The sequence below is a fragment of the Falco peregrinus genome, chromosome 8 (assembly GCF_023634155.1).
Source record: "Falco peregrinus isolate bFalPer1 chromosome 8, bFalPer1.pri, whole genome shotgun sequence".
Taxonomy (NCBI): Eukaryota; Metazoa; Chordata; class Aves; order Falconiformes; family Falconidae; genus Falco; species Falco peregrinus.
Genome location: NC_073728.1, coordinates 36,307,481 through 36,319,049, shown reverse-complemented (window position 1 = coordinate 36,319,049; position 11,569 = coordinate 36,307,481). Strand labels below are relative to the sequence as shown.

Sequence of the window (11,569 nt, the reverse complement as noted above, 5' to 3'; positions counted from 1 at the left end):
CATAGGCAAATAAAAACCATAAACACTTCTATGTCAAAGAATCATATATTGCCTTATCTACTGCAGAGGACAATTAAAATTATAGTTTAATCAAGTTAAGGGGGTAGCATAAGTAAAATAATGTTTTAAATAGAAAACACAAATAGTTTAACCACCTGAATTTATAGCAATGTTTTTGATAACTTTTTAGAAATGGCATTGGTACGTCCTCCTTACAAAAGCCTGACTGAGAGACAATGTTAGAGCGCAAGTTTAACTACTATTCTGTTACGTGTTTGACCACTGTGAGAATTTAAAGACCTGTTTAGTCCTAAGCTAATATTTATGTGTTTTCTTGGCCTTAGATGCTTTTCCATTATTGGCCCAGGCTAACTGAACTGGGTTGTCTGGTTTGCATTTTGCGCCCCTTCTTACAGTTCAACGTTATCTACCATATTCGATTACCCCTTTCCAGCCTGGAGCCTCTTACATCCTACATAAAGATTCAATAAAAAAAGCCAGCTCAGAATATGGAATGCAGGGAAGCGTACCCTAGATAATACATATCTGATCAGCAATTTTATGAGCCTTCTTTTGTGAATACGATCTCTGTTTCTGGAAATCAGGTTTAAAACAAAAGACCACTTCTTCTCTTTCCCCCCAGAATATAGATTTAAAATTAATAGCTATGTACCTACACACACTAGCATGCATAAAAAAAATTAGCAAGCTTGGCATGAAAAATCTGGGCCTTCCTGTCACTGCATTCTTCTCCCTCTGTGGTTCCTCTTTTCCTCCACCTCCGGCTTTCCTGTCCCCCCGTTTCATTTCCTCCATCATCACCCTGCAGACCACTAGTACCGCATCCTTGCGTCTCACACACCAAATCCTTGCTGTTGCCTTCTTGCTGCTGGGGCTGCTGATTTTCCCTTGTCTAGTCACCACAAATCTTGCAATTTAAGCAAAAATCCCACTAGTCAGTTCTTTTGAAGGTATTAGACCTTTACTCCACATCAGATGGTCAGGACCTTAAGTTCTAGAAACCTCACCCTTGAGCACCATATAATTTTGTAAGGGATCACTCATAGTTCGTCTCATCCGGGTGGAGGAAAAAACCTGCATATCTATATTTAAACTTGCTGTGATAAATTATTCTGATAATCTATTCTGAATTTGGTACAAAATTGAAAAAAATGCTCATATGGGGCTCTTTATTTAAAAGCAATCTTCAGCAGTGCAACTTTACTTAGGACTTTTCCTATGACTTCAGTTGAAGCTATGTAGCCAGAAAGGAAGCAATTTGCAGCACGTAAGTCCCTCTTTAATGTTAAATGCAGAAAAGGGTGGAAGAGTTTTATTCTAAAAAATGCATTGCACACAGGATCAGATATTGTTGCCATGGCCGACTTCCTTTATTGCTTTGAGTAAATCCATATTTGATGCATTAAGGACAGATTGAGTTACTGTGAGGCAGAAGTAGGTCAAGTGATTTTGAAGCCACAGGTCTTGCAATATTGCATATAGTAAGAGCAAACACAATAGATAATTTCTTATATTTTATATCTTTAACATGTGCAATTATAGTTAAGCTCATAAATTAACTTGCAGTTAATGCATAATGCCATCTAGTGGAAAAATCAACAAGTATAGATACAAGTCTCTCTAGATATCCCATACAATATGAATCTAATTGATTCACTTGACAGTTTCATTACTTAATTAGATTTAAAGCAAAATAACTGTAACTTAATTTTCAAAACCTCCATGAAAAAGGATCTTCACAAAATTTAAATATCTTCCAAAGATACTTCATCCTCAAAGTTAAGATATGCAAAATAACCCCAGTGAAGAACTTGTATTCATAATGATTGTGGGATGTGAAACAGACCTTGGAAGGCTCTCGATTTTGTTTCGTAATTAAATTTTCTTTACAAATTGAATTTTTTGGTCAACAGAATTGCACACACTTCAAGCTAAAAAAAGAGACAATTCAGAGAAGCTTGCTAATATACCAGCCAGAACAACCTGTAATTCCAGAGAGTTCCTGAATTAATGATCATCATCTTTATGAGGTCACCTTTTTATGCTCATAGATAAAAAAGAAAACAGTGAAAAAAAGTCTAAAATCAAAGTTATATAAGGTAAATAGGCTTGTCATAAAGAGATTTCAGTAGAACAAGGGGCCTAGAGAGACTATCTGTATCAGATATGTAATATACTCTATTAATAGCCCTTTCAAAATCAACAGGAAAGGAACAATCCAAGAGGAGTAAGTAATCAGAATTTCATCCTTCATGAAAACAGCACTTGCCCTTTATTGGTGAATTAACCTGCTCTTAGGCCTGAATTAGCACTGCCTCTAAACCTCTGCAAATTTCGTGTCAGCCTATTTTGATATTACTTAATCTATCATTTACTAGGTAAAACCTTAGAGTTACATACCTGCTGATGTTCATATTGGTCGAATCATACAAGTGTGGACCTGAAGGATCCTATAGAGGTAAGTTAGTTCACCTCTCTTCTCTGAGAAAGACTGTAACAGCCAGTATACCAGGTCAGCTGTGGTTCCCTGTGGTTTTATTGCTAGCTGAATTTAGAAATCCTGCAAGGATTCTCTCAGTAACCACTCCTAGTGCTGCACTAATATCATAGTGAAGAATATTCTCCTAAGGTCCTATCTGAACCACTCAATACACAGTTTGTGACTACTGGCTCAGGCTATCCATCCTTACAGTGCTACTTATTTCTCCTCTTCAGTTTTGAAAAGGGAAGAAGAACAAGAAGTTAAATTCTACTGAAGAAGTAAAACAGATTTTGCACAGAAGAACAATGGAAAAAAATGTAGCTTAAGGGTATGAACTGTGTGTGTCCAATTTGCCAGTGTCCATACAAAACTCAAATAAATGAGCCAAGATAGTGCTGATGCTTAGCAAAGTTGGAGAAGTGTAAATTAAAAGCCAAAAAAACAGCTCTATTTTATAACTAAATAACAGCTATACTCAAGCACTAATAACCTCTGACAAGTGCTGCCTGTAAGTGCTTACTGTATGTGAGAAGTGCTTGCGGCTTGCTCCAAGAGCAGAAACTGGGTTCCTCTGGATACATGAAATATGTGGTCTGTAAAAATACTTTGAGGCTGGAACTGACACAAGTGAGTCCTTTATTTTCTTCACATGCCTATGCTATAACATTAGCCTACTTGTTAAAAGACCAGCTAATTAAAAAACACGTCACCCTACCGTCTGGCATCTTTATCTCCCCTTCATTTGAACAGCTCCTGACACGGAGGGCATGGAGTACAGATGCGGACAAGGCACAGTTTACTACAATTCCAAAACCCATAACCAAGCTCTGACATCAGCTGCATCAGTTCTAGCAGTTCAGATCATCGACTGATAACAACCACCATGAACGATGTAGATCACATACCCACCTGCAGTGCCAGGCAGAACTGGCAAGCCTCATCCACTAAGCATGGACCCCAAGCAAATGCACTCCTGACCAGTGCGGCCCAACAGCCAAGTCTGTGTTTCCCGTACTTACAGCACACTGCCATGGTTAACAGCCCATTCACCAGCCCCACCTACCAAATTCAGCTTGCCAGCCCAACCCCTATAATTCACAAACTAGCAGGGCAAGATACAGTGCTGGCATACAGCATTATCGAGACAGTAGTTAAATATTTCTTTGTAAGCAATGAGTTGAGTCTCAAAGGAAGGATTACATTTGTAGAACTTAAAAGTGAAACTGAGGTGATTCTGGGAACTGAAATAAAACCCAAAGTTGAGCGCGCTTGCTTTTTTTCCTTCTCCTAGCTGACTGCCGCAGAATTTCATACTTTATAGAATGAAATTATTCCCCTTATGACACAAACAAAAAATCCCGTCTGATCTAAATATGGCTCGTAGTTGATGTGAAGTCATTTTATGATGCATCTCCTACTAACAAATTATATGCTCAGATTCTACGACTAACTACCAAATATACACTTTGGTAGAAAGGTAAGACAAAATCTATAGATACAGGTGAAAGAAGCAAGCACTTCTGGACACATAAACTCTTCCTGAAGTCATGAAGGCTGTACACCTAGCCACGCTTTCTGAGCATATTAGTAGGAAACGCATTACACCAGTTGGTTTAATAACACATATTACTTCTTTTAACAGATCTTGCCTCAGTTAGCCTAAATTTCTAAGCACAACTATACCTAATTTTATAGTTCAGTGACAGCTGTGATAATCAATAGATGAAATAAAACAAATCCAAGTATATGAACTTTCTCAGTAAAACAAAACCTCTTAAAATACACATTTTCTAATTAACAATGTGAAAATTAAGTGAAACTTCTGTGGCTATTGAAGCATCCCTGCACCCTAATACTGACAATATGTATAGTCTTGATGGTGGAAAGGAAGCTGTCTGCATTACTATATGACTCCCTGCCCCTCAATTACTTTCAGGCCCATCAACAGCTTTAGAGAAAATCTGAAAGCAGCATAAATTCAATTTTATCATAATCTGATTAAATCATATGACTGACATCTCCTTCCTTTTTGGTTACAGTACAATTTTATTACAGCAGAAGTTCAAAATTTCTCCAAACTTCAACTACCTTTGACCTTGAATGTTGCTTAAAAAGACATTCATAGGTGAAGTGTGTTTAACACTCTTCATTCTACAGAGAAAAGTGCTTCTTCAATTTCTTCTTCCTTGTAAAATTAGCAAATGCTAATAGCCATGTGCAACTCTGCATCACTGCTAAACGTAATATAAATGTTTTAGTAGGCTTATTAACCAACTACTCTATCTTACATAAATCCAGATCAGACAGTATTCACCATGGATAGATAAATGTCAATATTCACAGTGTATTTCATCATGCTAGATCAAATAGAGATCCATTGCTTTTGCTACTGCCGCACACAGAGAAAGGCTTGGCTGCAACAGAATAGAAACTTTTAGGTTTTAATTCCACAAAAAAATGGTTCCAATTTCTTCTTACAAGAAGAATGACATGAAATATATGATTCACTGTCTTAAAATTACAAAAGGGATTGTCACTGCCTATTTTTCCCACTGCCCACTGAAATTTTTATCCAAGAGGATGAGAAACAATGACTATATCCTGAAAATAAAGGACACAGAAACCTATTAAAACTGCTCTGTATGTTGTTGACATTATTTTTGCCTAAGCCACTATTTTTTCCTCTTCCAATAATCAGTATCTGAAGAATTTAATGATTTTACCTACAGCATCTCCCATTAAAATGAAGTATTCAAACTTAAATTGCATGCCAGGACTCAGGAAACTAATTCTACTTCCTCCAGCAGAAAAGCAGAAACAAACCCAACCAACAGATTCCACTAGGTACTCGGGAATTTGATGTCCATCAAAACCTGGGAGAGTTAAGTCATCTAAAGTGTCAAACACCTGCTTGAGCAGATGTAAAAAACCCTCCAAAACTGGCCCACAATGAAACAAGCATGTTTTGCAAATATTAATTTTGGCTGTGGCTATCATTCAGTTTTTCAAACAATTTCTATGATCATCCTAGCTAAATACTCAAGTGGGAATGTGCAGATCCATAGTTACAATTCACTTGGCATAAGAAAAGGATAAGATATTCTTTTCCAACTCACTAAACAACGTGGATTAGCTATTCAAAACAACACATAAATATTATGGTATTATGCACTTTATCAAACAACTCACAGCAAAAATGAGCTGTGGAGTACTTACCAGCAGAGTAGAAGCAATAAAAATATTACTGCTATAGATTAGTAGAAAGATCATTCCCTCAAATGCTTATGCATGGTCTTTTAATAAAACATAAAAATACAGCAAGATTAAAAAAAAATTACTCTTTTGCTGATGACACTAATTGCCAAGGAATAAGATAATAACCCAAATCACAAATTAGGAGTTTAAAATACCTGAAGAGAAAACAGATGTCAGTTGGGCACTATTCCCCATAAAACCTATTGCATCTCTTTTCTGACACAGTAAGTAAATGCAACTAGTCCCTTTTTTTAATTAAATCCTTACTTTGCATGAGGTTAAATTTATAAACTATAAATGCATGAGTCTAATTTGACTAGGAAACAAATGTATGTCTACCTTGGCATATAACCTTCTTAATAAAACTTCGGTCTGGCATGCTAGGAAAGGCTTCAGCAGACAGGCACATCAGGAGGAATGGGCGTTGGCTTGGCAGCAGGACAAGTGACCCATCTGTATAAAACAAAAATAATGTTTTGTGATTTCTTAATCTCATGGTTAATCATACAAACTTAATGGAAAATTATGTATAATTTTTGCAACGATGTGGGAGAAAACAAAAAGTTATGCAAATATGTAGGAAGTGTCTCCTTGTTAGGTAGCTTCTAGATAGGAATTATCATCAAGTAATTGTAAGTCATTGGATAAGTTTATTACAAAAGTACATTGACTTTTGCTTCCTAGAAATTTCCTAGCTTTCTTTTTTTCTTTTCTTGGATGCACAAATGAAATTTCAGCTGCTTATACTCATACTCATGTCATCTATTAGGCTCTGGTTAGTGTCTCACTGGAAGATCTCTTCATATAGCACGGGAAACAGAAGAGAGGAAAAAAAATTATTACTTAGGTAACAGGTTGCTACTTCTTTAAAATTAAATTCATTTTCCCTTCCATTGCTATTCAATACTAGTGAATACGACCAATGAAATAAAGCCACTGTCAAACAAGTCAGTTTTACTCAGTTACATAAAAACTGGAAACAAAACATCTTCAGTTATATGAAGAAATAGTATTGTTTGGAATAGAGGCATGTAGTCTTGCATGACTGCATAATGTTTCTCTGAACAAAATATTCTTAGTTTTTGTGGATAAACTTTTGGTTTCCCATATTTACCTAGCAATTTTAACTCCAATTAAAAATAAATTGTAAAATTGTTTCAAGGTGGAAAATGATGTGAAGAATCTTTTTCAAGATCTTCTGCTCACTTTAAGATGACATATTTTGCATTCTATGTTTTTATTCCTCCTTTTTTGCCACAATGAAACTTATCAATGCTTGTAGCTCTTGCTAGCTTTGGCATTTTTTGCAAATATGATCCTGTAACAACATCACATAGAGGAAGAGTAGGTGCTTATGTGAGGTGTCATCAATTACTTACCAAGGTCACTGCATGCTGTATTCTCTGGGAATCATATTATAGGTACTCTTTCATAGCCTGAAGGGAAAGATGCTGAATTATCATATTCTTTTTTCAGAATAACATTCAGATTATATTTGACCCAAGTTAATATTCAGTCTAAAAACGCCAAAAAGAGAGATGATTTAAATTTAAACTCTATTTAACTCAGTGCAAGAGAAAAACCAGTAAAAGACCTATATACATTGGATAATAATTTAAACGTGCTCTGCAGTTTAAAAATTAACATAGCATTGTTGTACTAACATCATAATTGTTGCTTTATTTTAATTAAAAAAAAGAGTGACTAAAACTAGGCTGAGAGGTATCTAGGCCAAGTTAAAAGAACCTAGGGTAGAATTTCTCAGCCTGTTGACCACTGAAGATGCTGTGGGGCTACAGGTGGTCTACAAAACAAAAGCAAAATATGTAGCTGTCTGCCTACGTGCGATCAAGCCAGCCAGCAAACACAAGTTAAAAAACATCCCACAAAATGTAGCCTAATTTGGCTACTATGGCAGCCAATAGTGCACAAGATGGTCAAAGGACAATTAAAAGAAAAGATCAGGTTCATGAAAAAAGGCTGTGAAATACAGAATCTAGATGTTTTCCTCGCTAAAGAGACTTATTTAATCTATTCATTTAGCAGAGGATGTGTCTAAATGCCAAAGAAGGATGTGAAGTACTTTTTCCATCTCATCGACACAACAGGCATGAAATGGTAGATGTAGTGCAAACTATCAGCCCATTTAAACAAACAGCATAAAAACTTACTCAAAGGCATTGCCTTCAGCAATATCAGGATAAATCAGCCTCAGACTTTGGTCCTAGAGGAGTAACACTGAAGATTATCTACAGAGATGATGTCTACAGGACCGATGTTTGTCCATTTAGAATTGGATTGGTACTTCATTTTGTTTCAGATGTGTCTCCTGTAAAACTGAACAGGGATGTCATTACCTCCTGCTGTAGTTCCATGAAAGACATATTGATGAAATTAAGAAGTGAGCATTTTCTTTTCAATGTCAGGCATGAGACATCTGATAGACCAAACTAACAAACCATCCTGGCTTACACTAGCACTCCCTGATACTGCAATACAATCCCAGTGACAAATACAGTATTTTGTGGCCAGAAAAAGGCTGTTTTGTGTTTAGTATGTGTATGAAATGCAGCCCTGAAAAAAAAAAAAAACAACAAAAAACAGTGAATGGTGACAGTATCGTTATCTCGTTATCTTACTCTTATGCCTTTAAACATACTAAAAAATAATCACTGGGCCAGCTGACAAAATCTTTCCAGCAAGAATGCTCTTAATTTAAGTGCTGCACTTAAGAGATGGTCAATACGGAACACTGGTTAACATCAAAGAAATCAAGCAAACTTCCTTCTCAGAAGCCTCTGAATGCACCACCGTGTTCTGCTAATTCTAGTCAGTAGTGCTAAAAAGGAAAACCAGATAGTCCAGAATAGATGTGGTCTCACTTTACAATGACAAACTAACATATAATGCTAACATATCCAAACTCACTTACAATGACAACAGATTTATTTCAGCTCCACACAGACTGAAAAGGTGTTCTGCAGATAGTGACCACTATCTCACTGATGCACCACAGCCTGTTTTGCCATTGTCACCCATTGGTTCTACTTTCACTCTACACGATGCAACAGCACTGTGGTCTTTCTGCCTTTTTGCACCATGCTATTTTTTTGTCATCCCATAATGGGTGCTGGTGGTGGTATGGGAATAAGGTTTAAGTGAAACAAAGGGGCTGTAACATAGGAAAGTAGGCCAACCTACTGCCCAGAGATTGCTTATCACCTCAGGAAAATGCCTACCTTGGAAAATAATAAAATGATGGACCTAATCCAATTTTCGTCAAATGTAACTGAAGTTCTTTCCCTGACTTTGCTGAAGAGTTAGGGTGGGTCTGGAGGAAGAATCTGAAATCTGATTGGTATTTTTCATTTATTCAATAGAAGAAAGGAGGAAGGGCAGAAAGAAAGAAAAGAACTGCCCCAAATAACCACAGCAAAACCAGACCTCAGACAATCCAGATTAAGAAAAACGAGAGAAGTTCTCTTCATTGTTGGTGGTTGCTGTGGTGCATCTCCATCCTGTTTAGAATCACCTTTCTCTGGAAGACAAAATATGGAAATTACAGGCAGTTCCAGCTGGGAACAAAGTTCTGCAAGTATGTATTAATTTTGCAGCAGCTATAGAATATGGGATGGCATCAGTCTATTTAGATTGAATCCAGAGATGTTGCTTTTCTTTTTAATTGTTTTTGACTTCTTATTCATAGCCAACAAAGGGAGGTTTGAAGGGCCAAGAAATAAAATTGTATAGTAATACAGCTATTAGGGTCAGGCCTTTTTCTCTTCATTGACTTTGCCTACAGGCTTCCTACACAAGAAGTTCAACAGGGCTGGAAAATAGGATCAACATCTTTAAAACCCTAGCCCTGTATCTTCATCCAATGGAACATACTTTGAGTGAAAGAGGTGTCATAGAGGCAATGCTGGAAAGCAACTTCCAGCTGCTATGATATGGCTGTCTTTCTGCTTCTTAGTAGCTATCTTATATAAATAATGGTCTGATCTGAAAGCCTTTCATTGTGGATCTGTTTAATATTTTGAATTTGTATTTGCTAAATGCAGAGTATATGCCTTCTCAAATGAGACCATGTTTGAAGGCACTGAAGAGTCATTTAAAAGAAAATATAATACTTTTTGCAAGCCTCATATTTTTTTCTGTAGCCTGAACACTATAGCATTTATACAGAGACAGATGCAGCCCCTGCCAGACACAGTGTTTCACATAAGAACAGCAACTGAGAACAACTTAAAAAAGGAAAAAGGAACGTATGAAAGTTTAAAACTTGTGGTTTGGTGTTCCTAGTTCCTATTTTCCTTCAAATCATTTGGAAACCTACCTCCTTTTAAAGAAATGGAATTAGGAATCTCCAGGCACTCTCCTCTTGTGTTGATTCCTGGAAGTTATAATACCAGAATAGCTTGGAGAGTCTTACAGAAAGGAGGTAGTGTCCAGTGAGAGTCACTAGTTAATTTTTCATTTATGCAAGGAAAAAGAAAGTTCCTACTGGAATGGATCAGATACGTACTTATCTCCCTATAAGAAGAAGGGCCCTGCAATAATTGCATTAGGGAGCATTATATCCATTGCAACGATTTCAAGGAACTCTTCATAGCTTGTGCTGGATGCACTCTGCATGGGAGAGTGTCTCTCCAAACTGAGTCACCAAAGGTTTCTATATCCCTGCCAGATCCTGAAAAGTGATTCGGCCCAAATCCCTTGTCTCTGACTAGGTGACAAAACTGGCTCTACTCATGGAAGGATTCTCACTTTACGAAGACATTTTAAGTGATAGAGAGACGTGACAATCTATGATTTATGGCAAGTACCAAAAGGTAAGTCTTTTCTACCTTTCATTCATCTCTCACATGCATACATGTACAGACCTTCTCTCCTGTCTTGAAGGTTCATGTTCACCAGAGCTTAACAAACTGCCCATAAAGAAAATTATCTTATATGTTTTATGGAATTACTAGTTTCCAATCCCTCCCAATGCAGCCCAAGCCCCCAAATCACTACTAGCCTCAAAAAGAACTCATTTGTGATAGCTTATGCACATGAGAACCTCTTTTGACATTAACATCAAACAGGCACTTGGTAATTTACTATCCATTTTATGAGGAAAAAGAAAATACTTTTGGTATTGTTTATATTTATATTGACACCAATCCAATTAGAAGAGCAAGAGCTCTGGTATTACAAAGCAGGTTAGGATAGCTAAAGGTGAAGATGAAATTTAGGTGAGAGGCATGAAGACTTCAAAAACATTTCATACAGTAGGTATGGTAGACAATACACAAAGAAATTGTAAGATTAGGTAAAAGCAAACACCAGTCCCTCACACCACAATAGCCACCTCCATTCCACAAGGTTGCCAGAATGCAAGTAAGTTTCTAAAAAGTTGTCGCTTACCTTCCCATTTCCTTTGTTACTTTTTCAAATAATTAATGCTTGAAAATAGAGCTGAAAAGAATTTTGAAATTAGCATACAGCATTAAGAGGCATTTTTAAAAAAACAAGACATCTTGGTAGTAATGTTTAACTAACCATTCCCAAACAGGTATTACTAAACTACTACAAAACTTTTTTTCAAGATTCTGACAGCTTGTAAAATCACAGATATTAATTTCCTGTTGGCCTTTTTATACTCCCCAAATCTGCTAATTTCTCAAAAGAGAAAAGCAACCTGTTCTTCATACACCTTAAATGGGGATTATATCCATACATGTCAGCTGAGGACTTGGGCTGCGATGTCCAATTCTGATATTTTCCTAGACTCAAGTCAAAACACAATGCAGTTTCAAAATTTATCTG

The 11,569-nt window shown here is 36.6% G+C and overlaps 1 long non-coding RNA gene across 1 annotated transcript; it reads right to left on the bottom strand.

Moving 5' to 3' along the window:
• Positions 1 to 6,096: 6,096 nt before the first annotated feature.
• On the bottom strand, positions 6,097 to 8,026 carry LOC114013545 (uncharacterized). Its single transcript, XR_003556583.2, has 3 exons — positions 7,930 to 8,026; positions 7,138 to 7,194; positions 6,097 to 6,211 (listed from the first exon to the last, which is right to left on the bottom strand). It is a non-coding gene; the product is annotated as an uncharacterized LOC114013545 (long non-coding RNA).
• Between the last annotated feature and the right edge of the window lie 3,543 nt (positions 8,027 to 11,569).